Source organism: Balaenoptera musculus, chromosome 1, assembly GCF_009873245.2.
Source record: "Balaenoptera musculus isolate JJ_BM4_2016_0621 chromosome 1, mBalMus1.pri.v3, whole genome shotgun sequence".
Taxonomy (NCBI): domain Eukaryota; kingdom Metazoa; phylum Chordata; class Mammalia; order Artiodactyla; family Balaenopteridae; genus Balaenoptera; species Balaenoptera musculus.
Genome location: NC_045785.1, coordinates 95,106,624 through 95,121,405, shown reverse-complemented (window position 1 = coordinate 95,121,405; position 14,782 = coordinate 95,106,624). Strand labels below are relative to the sequence as shown.

At 42.1% G+C, this 14,782-nt stretch overlaps 1 pseudogene; it reads right to left on the bottom strand.

Annotated features, from left to right (window-relative positions):
• Positions 1–10,264: 10,264 nt before the first annotated feature.
• Positions 10,265–11,248, bottom strand: LOC118900727 (annotated as a pseudogene).
• Between the last annotated feature and the right edge of the window lie 3,534 nt (positions 11,249–14,782).

Genomic DNA, 14,782 nt, shown 5'->3' with positions numbered 1-14,782 from the left:
CAATATTAAGGTATATGATTAGCTCTTTTTTCACTTGTAAAATTATGGAATGAGTGAAATTTCAAGCTACTGAAAAATATTCATTGTTCATTATGAATTTAAATTGTTTGCTCTTTAACATTTGTAAGGAATGAATGTGATTTATCTGTGTATCTTGTATCTTTTGAAAAGAGCCCGGAGTTGAAGATAGTTCATTTCTGGCATTACTGCATATTTACTTTCTGTTTATATTAAAAATACATATATGTTTGTTTTTGAAATGTCTTGTTTCCTCATTTAAAAAAAATAGTGTAACTAAGGCAAAAAAATGGCTGTGTCATGCAGTTTATATCACTGGCAGCAGTTTGAATAGTCTGTATAGTATTGCTGAATAAGACTCACTGTAGTCTTTCCAAATATTTTGGCCTTTTCTGAACAGCCATAACAGTTATTACCTCTGTCATACCTTTTGGTATAAGATGATGTTTTTCGTGATGTCCAAATTCCACATGTACCATTTAGGGTGATACCCCCGGGGCTCATAGTGCCAAGGAGAGTCCAAAGTCACAGGGCTCCTTGGCACATCTCGGTGGAGTACCAGTTTGTCTTGAAGTTGTGGGAAACAAAAGCTAAGTAAGTTTACTGGTAAGTAATTAAAACAATCTTATAATGCAGATTATGCAACTATAAAGATTATAAAATTTGATTTTAAAAAATAAAATAAAACATAAGACTGCAAAGAAATTCTGCTTTCCAACTTGAATGCTACCCGGCCTCCAGGAAAAACGTATTTGCCCTCCTTGACTCTCAGGGACCCTTTATTAGAAAAATGTCACCAATTTGTTTCTTACACATTTGTCTTGTATCCCCATGCAGAGAGTAAGCTTCACGTGAACAGGCATTGCATTTTATACTATTTTGTTTTTTGAGCTTTACATCAGGTCACATGTATAAAAGTATGGCATAGGTTCCCTATGCCCAAATAAGAATTTTCCCAGCTCTTTTGTTCTCATGGAATTTCTTTGTTTTGAGAAGAGCACCAAACGAGTAATAATATATGTGAAGAGGAGCAACCAATAACCTTCCTTTTCCTCCTTTGCCATATTCCCTGCTTGGGAGAAACACAGAGCAGACTGAGCTCATCAAATCGCTCTCCGGGAGAGCATGCCCTGCAAAGTTCCGTCTGCCCTCCTGCTTCCATGTAGGACAGAGCTGTGCTGAGGTCCAAGCTGCCTGGGCCTGGACCTGGACCTGCTGCAGCCCTCTGACCACAGTGCAATTGAAGACACCTGTTCACAGCCTTCTGGTTTTTTTGTTTTTGTTTTTTGCTTGTTTTGTTTGTTTGCAAATTTGCATGTTCTCTGGTTGTCACTGGGCTCCACAAGCCTATACTCAGATGCTCGGCCATAGCCACTGCAGCATTGTTGTGAAAGCAGAAGTGCCCCAAGCTTGGGCCACTTGGCATTTATTCTGTAAACATTCACTTGCTCATTGGTTCTTTCAGTGAGAATTTATTAAACACCTACTGTGTGTCAGATACTTTTAGAGGCTGAGGACACAGCATTGAACAGGACTCCATACTTTTCCTAATGGAGATTATCTAGTGGAGACAGACAACAAACGAAGTAAGTAAAATACGTAATATGTCAGATGTTGATAAGTGCAGGAGGCAATGCTGGGGCCGAGGTGGCAATTTTAGGCAGAGAAGACCTTGCTGAGAAGGTGCTGTTTGGATAAAGGGCTGAAGGCACGGGAATGGGCCCCACTGGTGTCTGGGAAGGGCATTCCAGGCAGATGGAATGCAGGTAAAGGCCGTGGGTGGAGGGAACATCGGGGAGGTCAGTGTGCCTGGAGTAGGGTGAGCAAAACGGAAGGTATTAGGCGATGAAGCCACAGAGGGGTGGAGGGAGGCCTGTCTGCTGAGCACTTCCGGTACTGCAATAGCCACAGTTCCTTGGTAATGTTTCCTAACCAAGATTCAGATGTCTCTCCTCTGGGGGTGGGAGTCTCATTATTGGAAACATCATTGGAAAACCTTGCAGTTTCTGTAACTGTCGTGTCCATCACACACACAATGGTTTTCCCTGAAACTGCTGTCCCAACATAGTGGCCCTTTTCCCAGGTGGCATGTCTATTGGCTACTCTTTGCCTTTCCTTCTCTGGGGAGGATTTTAATTTTTAAAAAGACAAATCAACTTAGAGACCTTAAAATCTTTCTAGATATTTTCCTAAGAATTAGAGAACTTGAATCTTAACAAACCAACAAAGCTGTCATTGTGCTCACTTCCTTCTCTGACCACCTTGTAACTGCCCAGGATTTATTTGTTTGTTTATAATTTATACAAATTGTACAATATTGAAAACAATCCTTTTATTTATTTTTTGTTAGTTGATATTGTCTTGCTTTGAATTTACTTCCACCAAGTCAAGATAATAGTAACCGAAGAAGTGATTTGTATTTTGTTACTTTTAAAAGAGGGCCAGGGATTTTAAAGCATTATGAATTACTCTTTCAAACCGAACCTTATCGCAGATCCTTGGTATTTGCTAATCAGGTGTGTTTTCCAAGAGTTTACACTCATCTTTTTATACACCATTCTGCAATACAGTCACGACCATGGATTCAGGATGAATTAGCTTAAATTCCAGCACCTGTAATCAATGTCAGCCGCAGATATACATCACTCAACCCCCAGGGGAGGTCCCCACATGAATCTTAGTGTGCCAACTGGGATGTGCAAAAAATGTGACATTTCTGAATTTTCTTTAAATTAGCTTAAATCCAGCTGGAAGCTCCTATACCACTCAGTGTTGTGCCAGTGACCTGGGATCTTGGCCACCTAGGGACACTGGTCATGGTCTACCAGTTGCTGCTAAGGGGCCCTTTGTTGCAGCCTGTATGGTCCCTTGGACCCCATGGCTGTGCTGTGCTTGGCATGGGGGTAGTTGGTAAGACATGGGGCATCTGTACCTGGGGTCTGGCCTTTCCATTCTGCAAGGGCTAGGAGTTGAATGTGAATCTCTCCTTACCTTGGGACCCACCAACCTATGTCTCCTTTCCAGGCCCTGGGTTTGTCCCTTTTTCTTTTTGCTCTTAAAGGCACCCATCTGCTCATCCCCTGGGACTCCTGGCATCCTCTCTGCAGGTAGGTTAGATGCTTGCAAAAGACAGAAGAGCCTCTGATTGAAAGTGACTTCTCTTTTCCACTTTTAAAAATCACTGAGGGAAGGAGATATTAAAGCCCTGCCTCCTTGTCTGAAATGAGATGAAAGGGAACATATAAGGAGAATAAATACAAATTAGTCTTTCACTCAGTTTTCTTGCTGTAGGCTCTCAAACCACCTCCTGCCCCTTGTACTCTGTGTCTCAGGAATGAGCATTATTGTGCCGCAGAGTGGTGGGCTCTGCTCACGTGAAACAACACATCGTTCAGCCTACTGAATCTCTAAATCCCCAGAACGTTACTGATATGTGGCATTGTAGCCTCACAGCCAGATGGTTCAGTAAATAGTGTCCTGAGTGAAAAGTCAACAGTATAATTGAGAGCTGACACTTTTCAAGGAGATGGAAGGAGATGGGAAGGAGAGGAGATGGACAGAAGAGGGTAAAATTAATTGTAATGTGGAAAAGGATGATAAGATTCTTCGGAGTTAGAACTGTTTCTAAATCTGTTTTGTTCTTGAATGATTTAGGGAATATGAGTGTAAGCCCTCAGAAGACATGGGTGATAAGGTGCAAGTGTAGACTTACAGGTAATAATGACTCGGGTGCTTGAGGCTTTTACAGTAGAAGAATCTGCAGGCAAACTAAAGGTGAGGAGAAGTTTTAAAGTCCATCCGTTTGTGATTTGTTCCTCCTCTGATTTTGTTCCCTTCCCTCTTTACTGTTTATAAAGATGTCCCTTCTGGAGAAAAACGAGAAAATCTTCCATAAGGTAATAAAACTATATCAAGGAGAGGAAAAAGTCGGTAAACAACTGAAGAATTTTGCTGTAGTTTGAAAATTTTGCTATTTCATATGTTTGTTTTCTTTAACTAGTAAAAATGTATGGCTATTGTTTTAGGGAATACTGACCAGATTATGAGAGATGCTCCTCTCTTTGCCAAGCCTTAATCATTCACTTATTTTTCTTACAAGGCAATGAGCACAAAGATTCAGAACATCAAGAGCCGTACGTTGGCCAAGAGTGTTATTCAGCAAAGTTCTTTCTATTTTTTTATGGTACTATTAACTTATAAGCAGGTGGTGACTCCTGGTGAGGTATTTCCCTCCCCTTTTCAGAATTCCCAGCAGTGGCGTTCCCCTTGGTCAGGAGGGGCAGGAAGAAGGACCTGGAGAAGTTGGTTCAGTGCAGTGCTGTGGACATGCCCTCAAGGTGAGAAGTGAACCGACAGCCTTATTTATCACCATGATAATTGCTCATGATGTTATTCAACTATAGATTTGCCCACTTGGGGCACCACGGGCCATAAATATGTTCTCTAGGCACTAATATAGACTTTCCAAGTATCAAGCATGCCTAATTTCTGAGAGAGAGAGGGGGAATTGACTGATGAGTTTTTTTTTAATAAATTTATTTATTTATTTATTTTTGGCTGTGTTGGGTCTTCGTTTCTGTGCGAGGGCTTTCTCTAGTTGCGGCGAGCGGGGGCCACTCTTCATCGCGGTGCTTGAGCCTCTCACTATCGCGGCCTCTCTTGTTGCGGAGCACAGGCTCCAGACGCGCAGGCTCAGTAGCTGTGGCTCACGGGCCTAGTTGCTCCATGGCATGTGGGATCTTCCCAGACCAGGGCTCGAACCCGTGTCCCCTGCATTGGCAGGCGGATTCTCAACCACTGCGCCACCAGGGAAGCCCCGACTGATGAGTTTTGCAGCCCACTTCATGCCTTCCCTTGTTGAGCTTGTATAAATTCTCTCTTTAAAAACAAACAGCACAGCCTTTGGGAACACTCGTACAATCAAGCCCTTCCTTTCCCAGGTGGTTGGATAGTCGTATAGCAAATGGCTAGGAGCCTCAGCCCAAAGGGACAGTATTTTCCAAGGATTTCTTGCCGTAATTTACCCTTTGTCTTACTGACTGGCAACAGAGGAGTTACAAAACTCTTTAAGTAGATCCTTGTATTTGTTCCATCATCCAATCAATGCAAAGTGAAATGGGAAGGCTGGTTTTTACCTGTGGTGGTGATAGCACAGGACCAGTAAAATAGGGACACCTGGCCCACAGAGCAAGGCTTCGAGGGTGCTGGTCATGGGAGCTTTACCCACAGCAGCCCAAAGACCACCATTCCCAAAGTATAAACTGTTAGTGCCTAGTTATTGATTTAATTTTAACACTATGGCCTATCTTGCATTAGCTCTTCACTTAGGGCCAGATACGATTGTTCAGTTTCAGATGATTCAAATTAAGATTATCTACAAAGTGAGGTAAGGCCAAGTTTACCTCAGCCTGTTGGGTCCAAAGTGTACACTCTTGACTCTCATAAAGTGTAATCCAAATGGTATATGCTCCTTCTGAGGGGCATTATTTTTTGCCAGGCAATAGAATGGTGACTTTAACTGGGGTGGGGGTTGGTCTCTGTATCCTTGTTGATTGCGGCCCTCACGAGGATACTGACAGCTTTGGTTGGGTAAATTAAATGGACGCATGTACATAATTGCCAATTTAATGTTAGAATGAACTGTCCAGGCTTTTCCCTGCTACGGAAGGAGTCATCTATTTCAGTGCATATTTCTACTTAGAGCAAAGCCAGGTATTTTTATGGAACCTCCAGGATTTCCAAAGTGAGCCAATAAGTATGTACCTTATACCAATTGCATATATAATATGTACAAAGTAATACAGATTAAGGAGGAAGTTACAAATTTAATAAAATTGTTTGGAAGAACAAAAGTAAACTAATTTTTAGTAAGGAGACATTGTAACTTCTCAAGCAGATCTTCTTAGACATAAGTTGAGTCTTCGAAAGTAATATTTTTTACATAGCCTTCTTGACGTATAATTGACGTTCGATAAACTACTCATATTTAAAGTGTATAATTTGATGTGTTGACGTATCTATTTACCCACAATCAAGATGATGAACATACCATCACCCCTAAAAGTTTCCTGTTGCACAGGAAATCACTTACCTGCTTTCTTGTTATCACTATAGATTAGCTTGCATTTTATAGAATTTCATATAAATGTCTGGCTTCTTTGACTCCGCATACTGGTTCCTTTGTGTTGTTATATGTGTCAATAGTCCATTCCTTTTTATTGCTGAGTAGTGTTCCATTATAGGGATATTCTACTATTTGCTTACGGACACTGACCTATTGATGAGCATTAGCGCTGTCTCCAGTTTTTGGCTATTACAGATAAGCCGCTATGAACATTTATGTACAAGCTCTGTATGGACATATGTTTTTAATTTCTCTTGGGTAAATACCTAGGAGTGGCATGATTGTCCCACTTGTTCCACATCCTTGCCTTTGTGGATATTTCTCAATTTTAGCCACTCTAACAGGAGTTATGTTATCTTATTGTAGTTTTAATGCACATTTCCCTAAAGATATGTGCTTTTTCTTGACACCAGTTTTGGTAAAAACTGTGTTTATGAGTGTATACATATGTCAAGGCTTATCAAATTATAAGTTTCATCATGGTTAAGTGTCTTTTCAGATATTTTGACCATTCTGGGGGGTTGTTTGCCTTATTTTGGAGTAGTGAGAGTTCTCTCTCTATATTGTGTATGAAAGTCCTTTTTCAGGTATATCCCAACCTGGTGCTTGTCTCTCCACTCTCTTAGCTATGTCTTTGAAGAGCAGTTTTTAATTTTGATGTAGTCCAATTTATCAATTTGTTCTTTTTGAATCATAGTATTATATCTAAGAAAAACTTCTTAGCTTTTAAGATTTTCTTAAAATTTTAAGAACATTTTCTCCTGTGTTTTCTTCTAGAAATTTTGTAGTTTAAAGGCCTTGAATTTAGATCTATCATCTGTTTTGAATTAATTTTTGTGTATGGTGCAAGGTATGGATTGAAGTTCTAGCTTTTGCATATGAACATTCAATTGTTCTGGTACCATTTGTTGAAAGGACTGTTCTTTCTCTACTGAATCACCTTTGTACCTTTGTTGAAAATCAGTTGTGCATGTATTTGTGGGTCAATTGTTGGACCCTATTCTGTTCTGTTGATCTATTTGTGTATTTTAATGCCACACTGTCTTCATTACCGTGGCTTCATAAGTCTTGAAATCAAGTACTGTAAATTATCCAAACTTGTTCTTCTTTTTCAAAGCTGTTTTGGCTATTCTAGATCCTTTGCATTTCCATATGAATGTTGGAATCAGCTTGTCAATGTCTACAGTGAAGCCTGCTGGAAATTTGATTGGGATTACATTGAATCTATAGATTAATTTGGGGAGAAATGACATCTTTCTTAAGATGTCAGAAGAGAAGGCATCTCTCTCCATTTATGAATTAAAAATTTTTTTCTTGATAATATTTTGTAGTTTCATAGCAATATGTGTGAATCTAACAAAAAAGTCATAATATTGAGTAAAAATTGCAAGTTGTATAAGAATACTTATGATATGTCACCTTTCATATAAGTTTAAAAAACCCACCACAATTAGTTACCAGTATAGTATTTAAAAATAACATATAGTTTAAAATATAGTTTTAAGAAAAGCAACATTCAGATTAGTGGTTGTTGTTGGGTGGGAGGGGGTTATAACTTAGGGGGCTTTCTGGATATTTCAGCAATACTCACATCTTAGGCTGAGTAATGGAGACACATCATATTTTATATATACATATATATTTTTATATAGAATATTTCATTGAACTATTTGAGTCAAAACTGTAAAATAGCTGTGTAATTTCTAATCTACTTAAAGAAGGCAAAGGAAACATGAGAACTTAATCAGCCTGACAGAATTGAGCAAAGGGGATGTAAAAGGAACAGTGAGAATGTGTTACGTACATATCACATGTGCCTGTGTCTGTAAAGCTTGTAAATGCACAGATAGGATCTCTACTGAAACCCACAGTGTTATTCCCTGGGGCAGGGAGTATCATGGGTGGGCTGTGTGTGAGGACTTTCACTTTTTAATGGAGACCTACATATTGTTTGAGTTTGTACAACTAGTATGTTTTACTTTTATAACCTTTAAAACCATAAAAAGCAAAGTGAGATTGTATTCTATGTGACATTTTGTCATCTTAATTGCCCTGGTCCTGGGCTTGTCTGCCTTCAGATTTATCCCTTGCCCTTCCCCTGCCCTGCTCTGTATTCCTGGGTGTGACTCCTCCAGGTAATGTTTCCCAGGCTCTCAGGTCTGCTGCTCCCAGGGGCAGCTGGCCAGTGGGGGCACTGGCAAGGGACTGGAGGGCAGAGGAAGAGGGAAGCCAGGGTATTTCTCCCCCAGCCTCTGCCTTTGGAAGCACCTCTGGCAGCACACACATCTAGACCCACCATTGCAAAGTTCAGAACACCAAGGGTAAAGAGAAAAGATCTTAAAAACTTCCAAAATGGAGGAGGAAACACAGACCATCTGCAAAGGAATAAGAATCAAAATGCATCAGATTTTGCAGCTGTATCCCTAGAAAGTAGAAAAGTGATAATCTAGAGTCAAAAGCAATGCAACTGTTTACTAAGCTGAAGATGAAAACAATAAATTTCCAAAGTGAAAGGAAGTTTACTTCCCACACATTATTTCTTAGGATATATTCAAGTAAAACTAGGGAGTAAATATACCAAGAAAAAAAGGAGAACAGGATATAGGCAACAGTGGATCCAACCAGGGAAAGCAGTGTCAGGAAGTCTGAGGCTGACAATAGGTGCAGAGAGAAGGAGTCCAGACTAGAGCAGCACCATGGAGGGCACTGCAAAGAAACTCTACAGAGAAAAGGGGTACAACAGAACACCTGACCCTTGATGGGTAGAAGAGGTTAAGGAAAAATGTCATTATGAAACAAAGGCAAAAAGTGCAAGAACATTAAAAGACAGAAACCTCAGGAAAAATGGAAAAGACTGAATACAAAAGAAATGTAATTATAGTGAACACTATCTCTGCAGTGAAAAATACTGTGTAGTCACATAAATGCACTTTTTTTTTTGCTTTAAAATATGCTGTTTATTTTTTTCTCCAATTATAAAAATAATACATTATCCAAACAGATAGTTTAGGAAGCACAAAAACCCACCCAGGAAAATGACAACAAAAGCCCCTCCATCCCACCAGCCAGAGATAAGCGCTGCTGGTGTCTGTGACGAAGGCGCATCTGAGGCCGTGCGGTGTGTACAGATGATGCCTTTTAAGTCCGGGCAGAAGACAGAAGAACTCACTCTAAAAGGAAGGCTGCAGTAAGGCTCCAAAGTTTTTGCACATGGAACGGTGGCCTTAAAGTCTCCTCCTCTTGACCATTTTTGATGCTGCAGAGCCCCACCCACCTGGGGACACAGGAAGAGCACGTCCTGGCCCCCTGGGGACAGGGCTGGCCTCTCCTCCTCTCAGCCAGATGCCCACGTCCATGCCCACAGGGGACGATGCCCCAGGACTCCACGGGGCATAGTGGGGACCTGCAAGCAGGGACCCCGAGCCTGTGGGTGTGACTGTGCGTTCCAGAGCAGGCTCCAGGAGACGGGGCTGGAGTCCCAGCTCTGCCGCCCAGTGCCCTTGGACCAGGCAGTCTCTTGGGCCTCGGTTTCCTCATCTATAAAACAGGAATAACACCCACCTCATGGGTTCCTGAAGGGACTAAATAAAACATGAGAAGCAGGTCACAGCACTGGCACATCTCAAGGGTCAATAAATGTCACAGAACCCATCACTCCTTCCCATTAACCTGCTTCGTGTCAACCCTGTGGCTCTCATTTCTTAAAAAACTGTCCCTCTGAGCACTGACCAAAGTCCAGGGGGTAAAGGGGAGGTTTATCCTATCCAGAGCCAACCCGAGTCTAGATCCAGCCAGGCCTGCCAGGTGATGAGAACCCATGAGCCAGCGGCCTGGACCCTGGACCAGAGAAGAGCAGCCCTGCGAGGGCTCTGCCAGGGCCATGTTCACACTGCAGAGCAGACAGGGCCCAACAAAGGATGGGCTTGTGTGGAGGGGCCCCATGGGGGGCACCGAGGCGACCCGGCAGACCTCGGGGGAAGGAAGCCTGTTCACAGGCCAAGCTGGAACCCTCCCTGCAAAACAATGAATCCCCCATCATTGTTTTGCCTTTAATCACATTTTTAAACACTTAACATATGAACATCTGTTCCTTGATGTTTCGTCTTTGTGCATCTGTCATCCTCAATATGAAAGTCCGGAACCTTCTGCACTAATTTTAAAGTCGGGCTGAACGTTTAGTAATGAGCAAAGCTGCTTAAATTTCCCTCTAATTCTAAGTCTTCGTGAAGTTTATCATAAGTAGGGTCAGCATAAAGGAATTTCTGAATCATTCCAATCAACGATTCTAAGACCTTCATCTTTTTGCTGTCTTTCTCAGTGGCGGGACTGTGCCGGAGACATCTCCGAGCAAAAGCAAAACCTTGGTAGCACCCGATCTCAGATCCGATTTTAGCTCCATGTAACGTGCCGTACTGACTTCCTTCAATCATACCCAGACTACTTCCTTCTTCATCGCCTTCCTGATACCCTTCCCCGTGAAACCTCTCATCCGCCATCACGAGGGCATCGAACACGTCCTGACTCCCGGCCGTGGCGGCAGCGGGCCCGACCCCAAACCCCGCCCCTCGAGCTCCGGCCGCAGACCCGCGAGGCTTGGGCACGGACGCCTAAATGCACTTTTAAAATTAAACTATAGGCTGAACTCCCAGGACTTAGTATAGCTATAGAACAATGCAACTGAGAAAGAAAATATAATCAGAAGTTGAGAGGTGGGAGGCTGGGGGGTGGGGTGGTGTCTGAAAGTCTTCATCTTAAGAGGATGAGATGCTGCCTATTGTGGATGGAACAAAAAAGAAAGCTGTTAGTATATACGGAAAGTTACAAGGATTTCCAAAGAAGGATTAACAAATGGTGGTATTGGGAGGATGGGAAGGAGAGGTAGGGTGTGTGCTGGTGACTTGCTCATCTAGGCACGATGGCTGTAGTGGGTGCAACCAGTGCCCTGCCCAGACACCTGGTCCTGCCCATGGCAGCACACAGCGGCTCTGTGTCCACTTGCCAGCTTCTGCATTTCTTTGCTCCAGGGTTTTGCCTGCCAGAACTCACTTTGCTGACAGGAGCAGCCCTCAACCAGTGATCCTGGGCTCCGTTGTCCACTGGCTCCATTTTGCCCTGGGGTCTGGCTCCAGGTGCCCACAGTGGCAGCTGGTTTGGTGATGTACCCTTTCCTGGCTGCCTTCCCCACCTCATCTGACTTCCCCATCCTGCCCTTGAATCCTTGTCTCATGGTCTACTTCTGAGGGAACCCAAACTGAGGCAGTCTGCCCCCCACAGATCTGAAAATAGCAGCAGAAGCCTTTTATTCAGAGAAACAGCTGACAGACGTACGGGGAGTTACCTCTACCTGGACCAGGACTGGAGGTGGGAAGGGGTGGAACTGATGCCTTCAAATCGATGCCTGTATGTGTACCTGAAAACAATCATTTAAAACATAAGGCAGGGCTTCCCTGGTGGCACAGTGGTTGAGAGTCTGCCTGCCAATGCAGGGAACACGGGTTCGAGCCCTGGTCTGGGAAGATCCCACATGCCGCGGAGCAACTGGGCCCGTGAGCCACAACTACTGAGCCTGCGCGTCTGGAGCCTGTGCTCCACAACAAGAGAGGCCGCGACAGTGAGAGGCCCGTGCAATGCGATGAAGAGTGGCCCCCGCTCGCCGCAACTAGAGAAAGCCCTCGCACAGAAACGAAGACCCAACACAGCAAAAAATAAAATTAGTTAATTAATTAATTAATTTTGAAAAAAATGCTTAAAACATAAGGCAAACTGGAATAATGTGACAAAAGAAACCAAAAGAAGAGAGCACAAATACATGTGGGCGGCCTGGCCTGGGCTCTAGGTCCAGATCCCTTAACTTTTTTTTTTTTTTTAACATCTTTATTGGAGTATAATGGCTTTACATTGTTGTGTTAGTTTCTGCTGTATAACAAAGTGAATCAGCTATACATATACATATATCCCATATCTCCTCCCTCTTGTGTGTCCCTCCCACCCTCCCTATCCCACCCCTCTAGGTGGTCACAAAGCATCGAGCTGATCTCCCTGTGCTATGCGGCTGCTTCCCACTAGCTATCTATTTTACATTTGGTAGTGTATATATGTCCGTGCCACTCTCTCACTTCGTCCCAGCTTACCCTTCCCCCTCCCCGTGTCCTCAAGTCCATTCTCTATGTCTGCGTCTTTATTCCTGTCCTGCCCCTAGGTTGTTCAGAACCATTTTTTTTTTTTTAGATTCCATATATATGTGTTAGCATACGGTATTTGTTTTTCTCTTTCGACTTATTTCACTCTGTATGACAGACTCTAGTTCCATCCACCTCACTACAAATAACTCAATTTCGTTTCCTTTTATGGCTGAGTAATATTCCATTGTATATATGTGCCACATCTTCTTTATCCATTCATCTGTTGATGGACACTTAGGTTGCTTCCATGTCCTGGCTATTGTAAATAGAACTGCACTGAACATTGTGGTATATGACTCTTTTTTTTTTTAAAAATGGAACTTGTTTTTTTGTTTTAATTAATTAATTAATTAATTAATGGCTATGTTGGGTCTTCGTTTCTGTGCGAGGGCTTTCTCTAGTTGTGGCAAGCGGAGGCCACTCTTCATTGCGGTGCGCGGGCCTCTCACTATCGCAGCCTCTCTTGTTGCGGAGCACAGGCTCCAGACGCGCAGGCTCAGTAATTGTGGCTCATGGGCCCAGCTGCTCTGCGGCATGTGGGATCTTCCCAGACCAGGGCTTGAATCTGTGTCCCCTGCATTGGCAGGCAGATTCTCAACCACTGCGCCACCAGGGAAGCCCGATGACTCTTTTTGAATTATGGTTTTCTCAGGGGATACGCCCAGTAGTGGGATTGCTGGGTCGTATGGTAGTTCTATTTTTAGTTTTTTAAGGAACCTCCATACTGTTCTCCATAGTGGCTGTATCAATTAACATTCCCACCAACAGTGCAAGAGGGTTCCCTTTTCTCCACACCCTCTCCAGCATTTATTATTTGTAGATTTTTTGATGATGGCCATTCTGACCAGTGTAAGGTGGTACCTCATTGTGGTTTTGATTTGCATTTCTCTAATGATTAGTGACGTTGAGCATCCTTTCATGTGTTTGTTGGCAGTCTGTATATCTTCTTTGGAGAAATGTCTATTTAGGTCTTCTTGCCCTTTTTTGCCGATCCCTTAACTTTGCTTGAACATGTCAGTCACTTTTGAAAGAGAGCCATAAACTGAGGTACATTATTGCATGGATCTGAACAGATGAAAAATATTCTCTGCAGATACTGAAAAAGTACAACTTTAATCATAGTAATGGGGGATAAATATCCTTCCCACCTTGTTTTCGCTATTGAGTAGGAAAAGACACACAGAATACATTGGTAATCACTGTAGAAATGAGACAGGATTTGTTAAACACTCAGTACTTTATGTGGCACTTTAGAGCATACTTTATGCTCTTATATAGGGCACTACTGCATAGTTGTCATTTATAGAACATTTTGTGTCTTGGGTTTAAATATGGCTGCTTGTTGTTGGCATTTTCCCGATAGAACACCATGTCTCGAATGGAAGCTATGACCCAGGGCTCTGTAGAAGCAGTTCTTGATGCCCCAAAAGACCTGCACCAAACAACTATTACAAGTAACCGTCATGGCCTCCATCCTCCACTGGGTGGCCGACTTCTCCCAGCTCTGCGGACTGCAGATACCCAGAGCTTCTCAGCTTCTCCCTTTGCCTCCTTCTGGAAAATCACTGGGCTGCCTCAGGCCAGATTTGAATTTCCTGCATGAACCATCATTGCCTTGTTTAGAGGAGGGAAGGTAGGGTCGGCTTGTTACCATTCCAGCAGAGAAGGTGACAAAGAAGGTCCTTTATGTGTAACATTGAAGAGAAAGGCTTGTTCTTATTTTTTTAGACAATTTTTCAAAAATAGAAAAATTCCGTGTTTTACAAGTCAAATTAGAAATGATTGAGAAAAAAAAACAAGCATTACTGGTCATACACAGAGTTATATTTAAATGTTCAGATATGAAAACTGTGACCATAGAAGATATTTTGGGATATTTGTTTTAATAGTGTGATGAATATTTTTTCATTTGCTTAAAATATTTTGAGAAGTGTACTCATAATTTAAGCTTGGAAGTACAAGGAGGGGTAAAATAAGTGTAAAAATAAAATAAAACAAACAAGTAAAATGCACCACAGAATTGTTTACTCACAAAATTGAGTTTATTCTATTCTTTGTTTTGTTTTGTTTTTTTTAAACAAGAAGTTGTTTTCCTTGATTGCACTCTGGTTGACATGTTTTAAGAGAAATACAGTTTAGGTTTCAGATTAAGACAAGCTTGCTCTGGTATATCCCTGGAATAATTAGCATCATGGGAAAAATTTAATATTACTATTAGGCAAATCAATCTGTATTTTTGGATTAATCTAAAGTACCCTTCAATTCTAGTAAACAGGCTTTTTTTTTAATGCTAAATTCTTATTTCAATGTTATGCAACTGCATAAGTATAAATATTTGTTCGATGTACAATTGTGACATCCATAGGGAATTTCTCAGGGGAAATAAGACTGCAAACATTTGATTGCACAGATTTTAACAAACATAAATTTGAATCAGAGGAAAATAGAAATTAGGATG